Genomic DNA, 7,456 nt, shown 5'->3' on the forward strand with positions numbered 1-7,456 from the left:
AGAGAAAAAAGAATGAAAAGGAACAAACAAAACCTCTGAGAACAATGGGACTATGTAAAAAGACCAAACCTATAACTGATTGGAGTACCTGGGGGAGATGGAGAATGGAATCAATCAGAAAACACACCCCAGGATATCATCCAGAACTTCCCCAACCTAGCAAGACAGGCCAACATTCAAACTCAGGAAATACAGAATACCCCAGCAAGATATTCCACAAGAAGATTAACCCTGAGACACATAATCATCAGATTCCCCAAGGTTGAAATGAAAGAAAAAATGTTAAGGGCAACAAGAGAGAAAGGCCAGGTCACCTACAAAGGGAAGCTCAGCAGACTAACAGTGGATCCCTCCGCAAAAACCCTACAAACCAGAAGAGGGTGAGGGCCAATATTCAACATTCTTTTTTTAATTTTTGATGGAGTTTCACTCTTGTTACCCAGGCTGGAGTGCAATGGCGCGATCTCGGCTCACCGCAACCTCCGTCTCCTGGGTTCAGGCAATTCTCCTGCCTCAGCCTCCTGAGTAGCTGGGATTACAGGCACGCACCACCATGCCCAGCTAATTTTTTGTATTTTTAGTAGAGACGGGGTTTCACCATGTTGACCAGGATGGTCTCGATCTCTTGACCTCGTGATCCACCTGCCTCGGCCTCCCAAAGTGCTGGGATTACAGGCTTGAGCCACCGTGCCTGGCTCAACATTCTTAAAGAAAAGAATTTTCAAGCCAGAATTCGAAACTAATCTTCATAAGCAAAGGAGAAATAAAATCCTTTTCAGACAAACAAATGTTGAGGGAATTCATCACCACTAGGCCTGCTTTGCAAGAGCTCCTGAAGGAAGCACTAAATATGGAAAGAGAAAACTGGTACCAGCCACTGCAGAAACACACTGAAATACAAAGACCAATGACACTATGAAGAAACTGCATCAACTAGTGTGCAAAATAACCAGCTAGCATCATGATGATGGGATCAAATTCACACATAACAATATTAACTTTGTAAGTGGGCTAAATACCCAATTAAAAGAGATTGACTGGCAAACTGGATAGAGTCAAGACCCATCGGTGTGCTGTATTCAAAAGAGCCACTTCACATGTGCCATGGTAGTTTGCTACACCTATCAACCCATCATCTAGGTTTTAAGCCCCCCAGGCACTAGATGTTTGTCCCCCACCTCCTGACAAGCGTTGATGTATGATGTTCCCCTCCCTGTGTCCAGGCATTCTCATTGTCCATGGTGGCTCATGCCTGTAATTCCAGCACTTTGGGAGGCAGAGGCAGAGGCAGGGGAATCACCTGAGGTCAGGAGTTCAAGACCAGCCTAGCCAACATTGCAAAACCCCATTTCAACTAAAAATACAAAACTTAACAGGCATGGTGGCACATGCCTATAGTCCCAGCTACTTGGGAGGCTGTCAGGAGAATCAATTTAACATAGGAGGCGAGGGTTCCAGTGAGCTAAGATTGCCCAAAGTAATTTTTAGATTCAATGTGATTCCCATCAAACTACCATTGACATTCTTCACAGAATTAGAAAAATACTACTTTAAAATTCATATGGAACCAAAAAGAACCCATATAACCAAGACAATCCTAAGCAAAAAGAACAAAGCTGGAGGCATCATGCTACCTGAATTCAAACAATACTATAAGGATATGGTAACCATAACAGTATGGTATTGGTACCAAAACAGACACATAGACCAATGGAACAAAATAGAGATCTCAGAAATAAGACCACATATCTACAACTGTCTGATCTTTGACAAACCTGACAAAAACAAGCAATGGGGAAAGTATTCCCTATTTAATAAATGGTTCTTGGAAAACTGAGTAGCCATATGCAGAAAACTGAAACTGGACCCCTTCCTTACACTTTATACAAAAACTAACTCAAGATGGATTAAAGACTTAAATGTAAGACCTCAAACAATAGAAGCCCTAGAAGAAAATCTAGGCAATATCATTCAGGACATAAGCATGGGCAAAGATTTTATGATGAAATAGCCAAAAGCAATTGCAGCCAAAGCAAAAATTGACAAATGGGATCTAATTAAACTAAAGGGTATCTGCACAGCAAAAGAAACCATCATCAGAGCAAACAAGCAAGCTATGGAATGGGAGAACATATTTTGAAATCTACCCATCTGACAAAGTCTAATACCCAGAATTTACAAGGAACTTAAACAAATTTACAAGAAAAAAAAAACATTAAAAAGTGGGCAAAGGACATAAACAGACAATTCTCAAAAGAAGACATTCATGCTGTCAATAAACATATCAAAAAAAAGCTCGACATCACTCATCATTAGAGAAATGCAAATCAAAACCACAATGAGATACCATCTCACGCCAGTCAGAATGGTGATTATTAAAAAGTCAAGAACAACAGATGATGGTGAGGCTATGGAGAAATAGGAACACTTTAACACAAAAAGACAAGTGTTGCAAGCTATCACTCATAAGTGGGAGCTGAACAGTGAGAACACGTGAGAACATGTGGACACAGGGAGGGGAACAATACAAACCAGGGCCTTTTGGAGGGTGCAGGAAGAGAGAGCACTGGGACAAACAGCTAATGCATGTGAGGCTTAATACCTGGGTGACATGTTGATAGGTCCAGCAAACCACCATGGAACACATTTAACTATCTAACAAACCTGCACATTCTGCACATGTATGCTGGAACTTAGTAAAATAAAAGAAAACTCAAGGAATGTCTGCATAGTGTGACAAGATCTATCTATAAAGTTGTTCATTTTTGAAAAGAATCACACAATTGGATTCACCTTATTTCATGAAAAGGGTGCCAAAGGAAATAATGGTATGGCTAACTCCACAAATATGGCACTTGAAGAATTAGCTAGTCTATTTAAAAATCCTGTGAGCTGTCTCTGTTATCCTAACACACAGATAATGAAGGTTGATCTTATCAGGGTAAGATGCTTCTGTGGTAGTCAGTACCTGCCTTGTATTATGACTACACACTTGGAGTCATAATATGACTGGAAGTCATATTTCCATATTACCTACTGGAAATACTAGTTTCTGCCTTTATTGTGACACGATCTCAGACACAGGGCCTGCAGTGAGAAGCTGCTGTGTAGCAGTCTACATTGGAAGCATATTGGCACCAAGAAATGAGGGGAATATTTTGAGCACAGCCTCCAATTAGGAAGTGAATCTTCAGGACACCTGGAGCTGAATGTAAACATTCCTCACTGTGGCAGGGAATTTGGCCAGCAGAGAGAACACAGTCAGAGAGTAGTCAGCTGAGGAAGACAGCCAAGTAACAGGAGCAAATATTTTAGAACTTTAGAAGGAAGAAAAGGGCAAAAGCAATCGAGTGATACTCTGCTTAAAATGTGCTTCAAGTAAGCCATCACAATAACACAATGCCAGAGAAGAGTATAGGGGACAAAAGAAAGCACTGTAAGAAATACAGAAAATTTGCAGACCTAGAGAAGAATTCAGCTGAGCTCAGAATAAATATTATTGTCTTAGTCATTCCTCTGGCCAGTTCTGCTGTGATGAATAGTGGAGCACCATTATCAGCACCCTACTGGATGGTATTTGGCTTACTGGTAATACTTCGGTTTAAGTTTGGGTGTGGCAAATATTATAGTTCTCATGTGTATGAATAGGTTCATTTTCAAAATGTCCTATTGTTTTTATAATGTCCCAAGTTAAACATTTTGTTATACTAGGTGAATTCAGCTTGAATTTTAAAGCTAAATACTGATGTCTGGAGTTGGCAAAACCAGGTAAGAACCAATCCTTAAAGACTATTGTTTCAATAAGTATGTATGTTATCAGAAACTTTTACATTGTGCCATAATTGTGTTTTTATATCTTTTTTCCCATATGCATGAGCTTCGTGGGGCTGATACTGCGACTTAGTCATGTGAATATACCCAACATTAAACACATGATATTGTTGGTACTTCATAAGTTTGCTAAATATTGATGTGTTTGTATGTGTGTATGTGTGCTTCTCTGCATATTAGTAGAGAAAAGAGAGTGTGATCCGAAAAACGAAGTGAATTGTACTGGAAACAAATATTCTTGGCTTTTAATATTGTGTGTTGTAATCCATCAGTCTTTACTTTGCTTCCAGGAACATCTTGTTAATTGTCATGGGCTGTATATGTCTGGCTGATGAGATCAGTTAGTGAAAAGTAATAATACTAAAGAGATAGAGGCCAATAAGTCTGAAGACTCAATCCCATGTATTACTCCATGAAAGCTATTCAGAAATTTCTATAATTGAACCATGTGCTTAAGGTCATTAGATTGTCTGTAGATTATAGCTAATTGTGGTACTCCATCTGTAAGAGAAGTTTACAGATTAACATATCACACGGACCAAAAATGCTTGTAGTTGTGTGAACTGACCTGGGCCCCAGATGGGCAGGGTCAAGCTGTACAACTCCAGAATGGCACTGCTCACATTTTCCCCTCTGTGAATTGTCCTCCATAGAATTGTGCAGCAATCCGTGAGTTAATACACTCAGTTTTGGGGGGAGGTGGATTCCAATGTATAGCAGATACTGTCAGTGCCCAACCCATATCACCCAAAGATCTCAATTTGCTCTGCCTGAATTTCAACAGCCAGATGAGGCCAAGGATTTATCATTTCCAATCCCTATCCCTCAGTTGTGAAAAGTGGCAGATCAGAAGTACTGAGGAGTTAATACCCTTAGTCTTCACCAGTGAGTATGGAAGTTGGTGTATATATACCCCAGAACCCTTGCCTCTTGGATGAAATCATTCTGAGACATGCATCTTGTATGTTTCCTAGCATTCCCCTGTGGGAGTAAGCTCCATTTGCCCACTGTGGCAGCTGGCTCAATAGTATATCTTTCATTGACTGCCTTTTGTTTACTGTCTCATCTCCCTGCTTTTCTTTGGGTATTGCTTATACTTATATTTGAACTTAAATCCTGATATCAGTATCTTCTTCTGAGAGACCTGAAACTAAAACAAAATAAACTCCAGATCTGCTTTAAAATTTTCAGAATGTGAATGTGATTCTGGTAGTTTTGGAGGGAAAACCCTCTTTGTTGTCTACTGAAGTTGGAGTACTGGCCTTGATTTGCTGCCATGGTACAGTGGACATTCCTGCAAAATGTAACAGGAAACCCTCTTAGCTGCCATCTATGCCCGTTGAATAAACAATTTAAAATTACAATTGGAGGACCCAGTGAGTCACAAAGTGCTCAAATGAATGTTGTTTTTGTTTCTACCCAATATTACAGGCTCTTTAAAGTAATTCTGGTCACAACCTTATTCTGTTTTCAGAGCACAAGGGAATTAAATAGAAAAATAAATCTTTTCTATTAGCCTTTCTGGGAGCTAAACGGCAGAAGAATTTAAATCTAGAAAAGGTGAAACAGAAACTCAGAGGACGTGACACAGCAATTGAAAATACACTAGGAAATGCTGAGTATGCTTACATTTAGACAAATGGGGCATAGGCCTAGGCCAGTGCTATCCACAGTTACTAAAACATACTCATTCCAGATGTCACTTATTTGGAAGTAGGTGGGAATATGTAATATTGAAGATAGTTTCATATGAGAAATTAAGATAATGAGATAATATTATTCACGTTAGTTGTAATGTAGGTGCAAAATAATTAAAAGAAGAAAGAAAAACAGAAAGTATAGGCAGAGAATATGACAAACCGGCTCTTTTAAAAAGGACATACATATAAAAGGCTTTTGTAAAAGATGAAAGAATGTTAGATGTGAAATAATGAAAGAGGAGGGTATTCAAGGGGAGAACCTATTGTGAAGGAGTGGGAAAATATATCAGAACTGGCTGGAAGAAATGAAATGTGACAAAACAGTAAATTCAGAACACATAGAGTACTGTAGAACATTGTAGAGTCACTTCTGGGGACTTTATCTGCTCATATCACTCCTCCACCCAACACTCTATAAGAGCTGCCAATCTCCCTCAAAATAAAAGCCCAAATCCCTCCACTGGGAACCTTCATGGTCTTGTCTCTTACTTCTCTATCTTCATCTCCTATGGCTCTCACTTTTGCTGACTTATTTCTGATGCAGTGGCCTACTTTCTGGGCTTCAAACATACCAGGCACAGTCATCCTTTAGAGCCTTTGCACAAGCTGTTCCCTCTGCCTTCGGAGATATGAACACAGTTCACTCTCTTCTCCTTTAAGTCTTCTATCACATGTAGCCTTTGAAGTAAAGACTGCTATCATAATCCTATCTAAAATTTCAATCCTTCTATTGACCCCCTGCCCTATTATTTTTTCAATTAATATTTTTCACCTTCTAGTGAAATACGTAATGTATATTATGTTTATATTTTATTTAACTCTCTCCTTCTCCCTTGCCTAACTAGAATGTAAAAACCTCGAGGGCTGGAATTTTGTCTATATTTTTTCATTGACATATCTCAGTGGAAAATCTCACCTATAACAACGCCTAACACATAGTAGGGGCACAATGAATATTTATGAAATAAATGAATAAATGATGCAGCACCAGATACAAAATAGTTGTTGAATAACTGAAAGGATCAATAAACCTTTATGAGCTTGACTTAGAAAGTCTTACAGATGTTGAGGTAAAGTTTCAAATTAGCCTTGACTTTGGTCACAGGCACCAAAATGTAAATCAAAACATATTCTTGCCAGCTATTGGCATTTATAGTTTAATCTTCAGCTGCAAAATATGTCATCATAAATCTCTTGACTCCAACATCTCACTTTCCTAGGCTCGAAGATAAGAATTTTATTTAAATAAAATTTGTGACATGGATGCAGTTTCTGGGAGAGAATTTCTGGCATGGCTGAGAGTGGTCCAGCCTAGAGGGAAAGGAACCTAATCTAGTTTCTCTACTTTCCAACCCAGTGGTTACAAATAATTAGTTACTCAAATCTATATTTTTGCAAAATTGTAACTAAGTAAACAAATCTGTAAATACTGACTATAAACATAAAAATATTAATCTTCTTAAATAAAATATATTTTCAAATAAGAAACAATATATAAAATTGTGTTATACGTATCAGTGAGCTAGAAGTATGTTAGAATAAAATCGTCTTTAAAAAGATTTGAAATACAATAGCCTAAATTTAATGTGAAGAAATTGATTTTGGGCTGAAGTCAGTTTCAAAACGGCCTTAGGATTCTGTTTTTTCTGAAACAAATGAATCATGCACAATCTGAAAAGATGACTTTTTTCCAGAAATGCCTCAAACTCTAGCCATGTTTCCACCATTACCTCGCAGCAAGAGGGAATACTGACAAGTAATAACAGTTATTCTGACTGTTTTTGCTGCAAAATCCATCTTTCTGTACTGATCAGCATATTATTTACTTGAGCCATAGACTGAATGTGGCTAGTTGGCTTTGGAGCTATGAGATTGGATCAGTCCAGTTCTTCCCAGGTCCTTTTAAATAAGACTTGCATGTAAGG

The sequence above is a fragment of the Sapajus apella genome, unplaced genomic scaffold (assembly GCF_009761245.1).
Source record: "Sapajus apella isolate SASKATOON/1434 unplaced genomic scaffold, GSC_monkey_1.0 scaffold3, whole genome shotgun sequence".
Lineage (NCBI taxonomy): Eukaryota > Metazoa > Chordata > Mammalia > Primates > Cebidae > Sapajus > Sapajus apella.